We start from the raw sequence: 9,118 nt of genomic DNA on the forward strand, positions 1-9,118 counted from the left end.
AAGAGGGAGAGAATTGAGGAAAATGTGGAACAGCATGTTAAAAACAAAGGGAAAAGAAAAATAAAACAGGAAAATGCAAAGAGCTCTTTGAATGCATTCTTAAAGAAAGTCATGAGGGAGGACAATGACAAGTAGCGATGCAACTATAAAAGGAAGCAGCAGCCCAGGTCCCTTTGGGGAATGTAAGACATTTGTGAGAACTTGAGACAAAAATCCATGAGAAAAATGGACTAAAAATCCATAAACTAATTGCTGTATAGAAATGTCAGGCCAAAAGAGGCTGGATTCCTCTGTGCAGTGGCCAGCATCTCTCTTATCCTCAGCAATGACACATTTAACCACTACCAAACACTGGGACCCCCCCAAAATGTGTCTGCCAGAGAAAAAGAATTGTGGGGTGAGCGTAACACTGACTTCTCCAATGCTGCTAACTGAAGCTAGATAAAAACACCACATTATACAACCACTGGTTTTGATGCCTAGGTTAGGTAGCTCCCTCCACTGGCTTTTGTGACCCCCACCGATGGCATCACCCCTCCCCAAACTTCGTATAAAAGTCATAGATGCTAACGTCGGTGGCCGTAGGTTTGGCTGTGAAGCCGAGAGGCTAGAACTCGTGCATTTTTCTGCTTTAGGTGAGCACACTACTTTTCCTGTGCAGCGAGGCGGTATTAGCAGGTGGCATTAATATGCCCCAAATCCGAGCCAAAGTTAGCAGCCGTTAGCGGTTGGTGAAAGGGAAAGGGAATTTATTGTAAAAGAAAGCTACCCAGGAGCATGTGAGGCAACAGAGAAGGGACGTTCTGTGTTCAGTTTAGAGAACACAGTACATCATGCCGAGCATAATCAGCGCCAGCTAATCAGATTATTTGATGAGCCAGAGGGAGCAAAATCTATCTCTGAGTTGACGTAATCCACCGATAGACTGCTTAAGGATTCTGGGTATGTTCATTGCGTGTCTGAGAAGCCTTCCCCTTACCCATTCATTGAGGCTTATCCTTTTTATGAGCAAATCTAGGATTAAACACATACAGTTCAAATAAAAAACAGAAAACAAAACAGGTAGGAGTGAGACTTCATGGGAGCGTAGCTAATGGAGCAGTGCCGGTTGCCACACTACCAGTTCTGCAAGATAGTGGAAAAATATCAGTGACACCAGGGATAGTTTAATGCTATTAGTGGGGACCTTATAAAGATGGTAACTGATGAAGCCAAGGAATACATGAGTCTGGAATTAAAATGTGGAAAGGATGATTCGCTGGAAAGTCTTGAATTTTGGAAGAGAATAGAATTTTATTTTCATTTGGGCCTAGCCTGAGCCATAAATTCTTATTACTTGCCTTATTTTAGAGATATGTTCTGCAAAAAATCTGTACCTTCTCCTGCATTTCTTATCCCAAATAGGCAGCTTCAACAACTGGATAAAAAGTGGCTTTCAGTCTTATGCCTACTTTTAATCTTGCAGAAAACCATTTAGCAGGATACCTCATAATGCGATGCCTTATTTACAGATACGACGAGGGGAAAATAAATCAGAGAAATGGAAAAATAAATCATTTTCAAACCAGATTACTTTCCTGGAAGGACAGTTCTTTGATTGCTTTTATTCCTAACTTTAAAAGAAAAGAATTTAGTAATTATACATTGAGCAACTATTGTTTACCTGTATCAGGCATCACAGAAGCTGCTGTGCCTTCCCTTCTTGTATGTTACGCTGAGATGATGGGTAGAAACAGAATAAAATAATTGCACTAGAGCGTTGTCTAGGATCACTGTCTCCCTCCTACTGCACAAAGAAATGCTGAAGCAAAGCTAAGACATTTATCGAGCAGCAGGAGCTCATTAGCTTGTTGTCAGTACTCTCTCCCATTGATAGCTCTTACGTGGATATCTAGCAGGTAAGCAGCATTATAAATAGTCTTTTTGTAGCACACATTTCTGCTTTCATATAAAAAAATGTTTGTTGTCTCCCAAATAGTCCTTGCCACCCTGACAAATACAGATTTTGTGATTCAGGAATGTGTTGCTTCAGTATTCCAACCACAAGTCTGAACTGCACGTGAGTTTGTCTTGCCTAAGGTCCTTCAAAAAGGTTTAAGCTTCAACAGCCTCCGCTTCCATAAGACAGCCAGCTCTGGCTGTGTGTCCAGACATAATACCGTGTCCAGGGACAGTATTAAATTTACAGGGCTTTAATGCGAAAGGACAATTTGGAGTATATATTGGGATTGTATACAGCTGAAATTGCTTAAATATTACAGCAAGTTAGATCTTCTGTAGAGGTCAGAGTAAAGGCTAAGTATTAGGGAATTCAGAAGTATATTTAAATGAGCGGTAGGTAAACTTCTGTCTCAACAATTGATGTCATAAGCCAGCCAGATCCATGTATAATCATTTGTCTGTACATCTCATTACTGGCCAAGCAAAACAGAAGCAGAGAGGGCGAACCATTGACTTACGTTTGCCCAATGTAATTCAAGTTAATCAATAAAAGCAATTTTACAAAATTATGCAAAATGTTGAGCTCCCACTGAAATAATTGGAAATTGGTGAAGCTGCTCAGTCTCATGAAGGTCACATTCCCCCACTGAAGACTGAACCTTTACAAACATTGAAATCCTTGACCGGGGGGATTGTCCTGGACATTGCACTGCTCTTGTTGCAATGCCAGAGGTTTCAGGTAGCCCAGTTTCCCCGGGACTTCCCACCATACATCTGTCTGTCAAGTCAACTGCTACAGTCAAGGGGCCTGGGCAAACACCCAAGGCCCACTGAGAAAGTTCAGATTTGGACCTTTGCCCACAAGCTGTATTTGATTGGCATAGAAAAATCACATTACACTGAGTATATTAGTAATATTTATTACACAACTGATGTAGATAGAATCCAGGCTACACATGTCAGAAGCAGAAGAAGGCTGTTCAGATGAATGGGGCTGATTATTTGCATCAAATTAGGAAGTTTATTTCTCAAATGGAGCAAAAATCTGTTTGCATTAGTGCTTTCCTACCACTCTGCAGAAGAAACAGAAGTTCTGCCATTTCATTTTGGTGCTGTTTCTCTTATCTTGCCTTTCTGGCTTTGAATTTGCCACTCTCTTATTCTGAGTATACTTCTTGCCCGGATGGCTTTGCCTTCAAGAGGTTTCACGTTGTTCTCAGGCATCCAGTGAAGCGGTCCAGTGGAGCTGGTCTTCCCTCTGAGCCCACATCTCCAAAGCTGAACCATACTCATTTCTTGGCTGTCTTCCTCTCACATCAGAAAATATTCCGAATAAGGTCTCCTTGGTGTATTGGTCAAAATCAAAATAGCTTCATCTTATTTAAGTTTGATAACCTATTGAGAAAAGTCCCTTGGACTTTGCCTTCCCTTTAGAGCTGTTGACTGCCTCGGCATATGGTCCTGTTAGATGATCTCAGTTAAACACTGTTAAATCACAGTTCTGTCAACTCTCAGTATTTTAATGTTTTTCTTGGAATATTTGCTTTCTGTCCTAGACCTCCTGCCTCTAGAGTCAAGTGATTAAGTTAGACTCTGAGGTTTTATTTTCAAAGTAGATTTCTAATCCTCAAGGCAGTGAAGAAAAGCATAAAATATGGACTAAATACAACCTCAGTGCAATCTGAAGGTTCAGAAACTAGAAGTTAAGACAAAAAAAGAACCACAAGTATTGGTTCTTAAAACTCATTATTTAAAAATATATTTCAGATAGTTTTGAGAATGACAAATGGGTTAAGGTTTTTTCCCCCTGTTTTTGACTGCCGGTTCCACAATGCAGAAGACATTTCTTTTCGTGCCAGTGCTGGACCAATATCCCAGCTTAGTACAGAGGAATGAGTAGACTTGCTCTCACCAAGAGGTCACTCAGGCTGAGGTCCTTACATCTAGTAGTAATCATGGTCTTCCTAAAACATGCCAGGAAAAACAAGGTATATTAGCATCTGTGTTCTGAATTACATTTTGAGTAGATAGGCTACGTTTAGCTAATTTTCTCATCTAGCAGAATACCTACATATATTCCTTTTCTTTCAGTACCATCAGTGATTGCATTTTGACTGCATGGCTGTGGAAGTCCAGCCCAGAGATGACTGTGCCATAGCTCTGGCTACAACTATTTCTTTGTACTTGTAGGTATCGTCTACAGTTTTACACAGCTTTGGTGTTAAATGTGTATCAGATAATGTCATGGAATTGTAGAATCATTTGGTAGGAAGAGACCTCCAGAGGTTTTCTGCTTCACCTCCTGCTCAAAGCAGAGACAGCCTTAAAGTTAGATCCAGCTTGAAAGTCAGATCATGTTGCTCAGGGCCTTGTACAGTTGAGTCTGAATCCTTCCAAGGATGGAGATCCCACAGCTTCTCTGAGCCCTGTTCCAGTGCCAGACTGACACTTTTTTTTTTTTTTTTTCTAATATGTAGTCTAAGTTTGCACTAGTTGTCTCCAAAACCTGTACACTCTGCCTCTTTTCAGTAAGCCTGTATGAAGTTGAATGTAGCAGATTTTCATGACTAGAGATCATGAAGCCCAAATTTTGGTGAGGCTGCATCAAAATAGATTCTAGATTAGAAACACAGGCCATTAACCGAGCACAGAAAGAAAAGCTTTGGCTTCTCTTTCTTCCAGTGTAATACTGGAGGGGCCATGCCAAAAATCATGATTTAATTTATATTTATCATACAGTTTATATCTAGAACTGGTTAAAGGCCACTATTTCTTTTCTGCTTGAATTTTCAAAGTTCTAAAATACTTAATTCTACAAAAGAAAAAATACTGAAAACTTGCCAGAAAAAGAATGATGTTATGTAAAACAAAAAATGAAATTATCAGAGAATTGGAGGCTTTTGTAATTTATCCAGGAACTCTGGGACTTGCTCTCCAAAGCTCTGTGTGATCTCCTAAGGTCTCAGTGTCCAAGCCAGGGAGCCCAGGAGCCCAGCATGGCTGGTCCAGAGATGGACTCTGAAGCGATGGAGATGCCTCGTCACAACACGGGGCTTCCCCCGAGATACACTCCATCAAGTCCAGACCACCTCCTGATCCTCCTGGCAAACTTGCTGGTGTAGCTCAAAAATGTGCTGAAACTCATTAGCTTGTGCAAACCAGTTTGGTTTCAACAAACTGCCATTTATCACAACATCTGCATTTTTGGAAACTGTCTAGTGAGCAATGTATTTGCCATCTAAAAGGAACTATTTTGCTTATCATCTAGCAGACGTCTCTCCAACAGCCATTTACCTACGAGCTGTTCTGAGATGTCCTGTCTTCTAAATGCAAGGAGAAAGCAACATATGCAGCTCACCACACTTGGAAATGTCTTAGTACATTTCACTGCATCTAAACTAGGCTAAACAAGTTACATCCTAGGCACCCTGACCCCTCAGGGGAATACAAACAGTCTAGTTCAGACTACAGTCACATTATGAAGACCTAATTTAGTCCTGATGTTTTCAGATACACATGCAAGCTGGTTTTTACAAGGTCACCCCCAACAGAGACAAGAATTTTTTTTACTGTTAGAGCAAAGACCTTGAGTTTTGAAAAATGCTCTTGCCTTTCATCATCATCTGCATGCTATGTTTTTCCATCTTACTTACATTAAATGGTCGGTAGAAGAGGCTGTAATTTGTGCAGCACTCCACAGAGCTATCTCAGGGGTTACATGTAAAGCAACCACCTTCATTTTAAATGCTGTTTTTAAAAAAATGGTCTCAAAGACACTGTATAGTCTTAAAACTGGAAAGACAATGGAGGCTACCTGGTATGGATGGAAACCTGAACTGCATTTGGTGACAAATAAAGCATTCAGCCACAAGAACGATGATTACGAGGAGATGAAGAAAAAAACATGGTAAAAGAATGTTAAAGTAAGACATTTTGAGATTTAGGCACATTCTCTCCCTCTCCTTACGTAAAATATTTTTAAAAGGTGAGTCCTGATCCTGTGTAATCATCCTTAAGAGTTAGTACCAAGCACAGGAAAATGATGTAGACCTGCTAGTCACTAATTACCCTTCCTTGTGGTACCCATTTCCTCGGGTGCTCTGTTTTTCGCCATCGCCGTGACAACACTTCCCACACCAGAGGAAATATTTAGCTCGCATCTTCCTGTAGAGTAGCAATTTCCCCATTTTCATAATTCAAGCCTTCCTCATCGAGCACCTGCAGTATCTGCTTGAATTGTTGAGTATTTGTGTTTTTTTTTTTTTAAATCTTGCTCAAATAAATTTGAGGGAAAGATACCTACAACATCTTAAAGAACAGCTGTTCTTTACAAATGAACCCCAGGAAACATTTTGTCTGTTTATGCTATGAATTGGCAGAACATAGGCTTCTGTATCCTGAAATATTATATCATCTCCCGTTAAACAAACAGGGAACTGAATCTCCGTTCCTAGCTACAGATCACAAACACAAGCGGGAGGAAAGTAAACATCCAGTTTAGCTTTCACCTCACTGCGTTTGACGAGATCTGTATCACATAATCTGCTTCTAGTTCATCTGAAGTTTCTCAACAATATCCTTAGGAAAACGTGTACATCGTGGGTTTTTTTCTTTTACTGGGCATCAGTTTCTCGGCAGTGCTCACATCCTTCTTAGCTAAACTGATACATGATGGATAAAGATCTCTATAAAAAAAGGGAATTATTTTCTAACCTTTGCCTGGCCAGGGGCCAAAGCAAGCTGTGTGATGTTTAATCTTATGTTTGCACCGTGTAGCACAGAAAAGAAATGCACGGTGGAACTCTGAGGGGCTCGGTCAGCCACTCCTTAGTCTGTTTTTCAGTGCTAACTTACATGGAGATCTTCCCCTTCAGTTTAAAAAAAAAAAAAAAAAAGTTTTATTTTGGCACTGTGACATTGGTGGTTCTGGGTTTTGGGTTCAGAGGCTTTTTTTCCTATAGGATTTCTAATGGCAGCAAGGGTTCCTGGATCCTTCTGCTAGCTGCAGGCAGAGCAGGAGGGTCGGGGCCTGCGATCCTGTGTCAATCTGGTAATAAACAGTAATAATAGACTCTAAGCCGTCATAAGAGGATATGACCAAGCCTTGTTTGGGTAATGGAGAATTCAGCCACGTCTGATGACTGTCAGCTGAGATGATCTCAGAGGGAAGGGAATCTACCCACAACAAATAACTTGTTGCCTGCCCACAAATACGATTTACCCTTCCACAGCGATGTTCCCGGCTTCTCCCCCTCCAGCATCCCTCCTCCGCTGTACTCACCGTGCACAAGCGTTGGCATTAGCCAGCACAATCCTTGCAGGGGCAACCTCAGCTCTCTCCTGTTCCGGACCAGGTGGTCAGAACTGAGTGAATTTTATTTTGCCCTAAATATGATGTAAGCTCTGTGTTCTCACTGTACTACAGCTTGTGGGTGGGGGGAGAATTTTAACCCCCCATAAGATTTCCCACCCTTAGGGATTCCTCTGCCCGCATGTGGACTGCGACAGGCTTGGTACAAGCGATGGACCTTCTGCCAGACTTTGCATCTTTGGGGAGCCTTAGGACCAGGCTGAGCTCTTTCCCTGAGTAGCAGGGCAAGCAGCTTCCCCATTTTTGTTTAGGATGTCACACTAATTACAGAGCTATTGTCTTCTTCATTTAAGCAGACAGCATTAATCCTAATGCTATTAAAATCTCAATGTTTCCAACTTTCCTCAGGAACAGTGAGGGAAGAATGGCTGTTGGCGAAGCAAGCTCACACCCACGCTGCTCTTCTGTGGTGACATTGGGCAAGTGGCAAACACTGCACGGTCACTGTAAATTCCTGTTTTGCTGGCCTCCTTACCTAGGAGCCGGGCCAGAGCAGCCTGGGACAGGATCTGTGCTCCTGCTTCCTACTGTGACAAAGAAGGTGCCACAGGAGGACACAAGGAAAGTGAGTCATCCCTGTGATCATTAATTAATTAGTGCCCTGCTGCTCCTCCAGGCAGGCCAAACAGATTACACACGAGCAAAATTGACACAAATGAGTAGAAAATCCTGCTCATAAAGGAACTTGGGAGGGCGTTCAGTCCCCAACCTGCCAAAGCCCCAGAGAGGGATCCGGTCTGCTCCCTTTTCAGGATGCCCATAGGTGCTTGGATCCATTTGGCTTCTCCCTACCTGATCTGGGGGTTCCCCCATCACCTATGGATGCTTAGAAATGGCTCTTCCTGGTGAGACAAATGCTTCTGCCTCCAGCCTGGATGGGTGAAGCTTTAGAGTCTGACTAAACCACAGCCAGGGCCACCACTTCCCCATGGGTACTCTGTGTTTCCTGGCTAAAGGCAGACAACTCTACCACCAGCACCGAGACGAGGAGTTGATGACAATCTCTTCATTGCCATCTCCAGGTTCCTGAGGTGCCCACCTCCACATCCTGTGTCAGCAGAGGACTGGGGAATCGAGAGGATGGCATCACTGCCATCATGGTCAGGAGCCTTCAGGTTTGCTGAGACCATCCTGAATGGGGCAGATGGGAGCCCCCGCTCTGTCTCACCTCCCTGCGCTCAGAGAACTCTGTATCTTTAAAACTTTTCCAGGCACACGCAGGTGCACTTTGTAAGAAAGCCAAATCTCGTCTGGATTTCTACACTCCCTTATGTCTTAGCGTTCCTTGCCTTGGACAGCAAAAGCAGCTGCCTGCCAGAATACAGCCTTCCTTGGTGTCCCCTCTGCACCCCATCCCAGGGCCACCCCAGAGGAAAAAGCTCACCAGAAAAGGCAATATTACTACAAAAAAAAAAAGGCGGGGGGGGATCTTCCAGCCCCCACCTGCTCAGAGAAGACCAGTCTGGGGATGTGGGCCCACCAGGAGGGTCCCTGCTGCCCGCCTGCCCTCGCAGTCCTACTCAGCTTTCTGTCCCGCTCCCCTAAGCTGCTGGCAGAGGAGGGGCAGGGACTGGGCACAGCAGAAGACAGCAAATGTGAATGATGCTCCCAAGAGCATGGGCTGCCTGCCAAAAAGTGCTGCCAGGTGCTTGCTGTTTAAATTGCTTAATATATTATAATAAACAAAGATCAATATCAGATACATGGTGTCCATCCCTGTCTTAGAGCATGAGCTTGTCCAGAGCACACAGCATCCCACCACGGCTGCGCCGAGGCACAGACTCCAGTGCACGGGCACGTCTCCCA

Source organism: Balearica regulorum, chromosome 7 (assembly GCF_011004875.1).
Source record: "Balearica regulorum gibbericeps isolate bBalReg1 chromosome 7, bBalReg1.pri, whole genome shotgun sequence".
Taxonomy (NCBI): Eukaryota; Metazoa; Chordata; class Aves; order Gruiformes; family Gruidae; genus Balearica; species Balearica regulorum.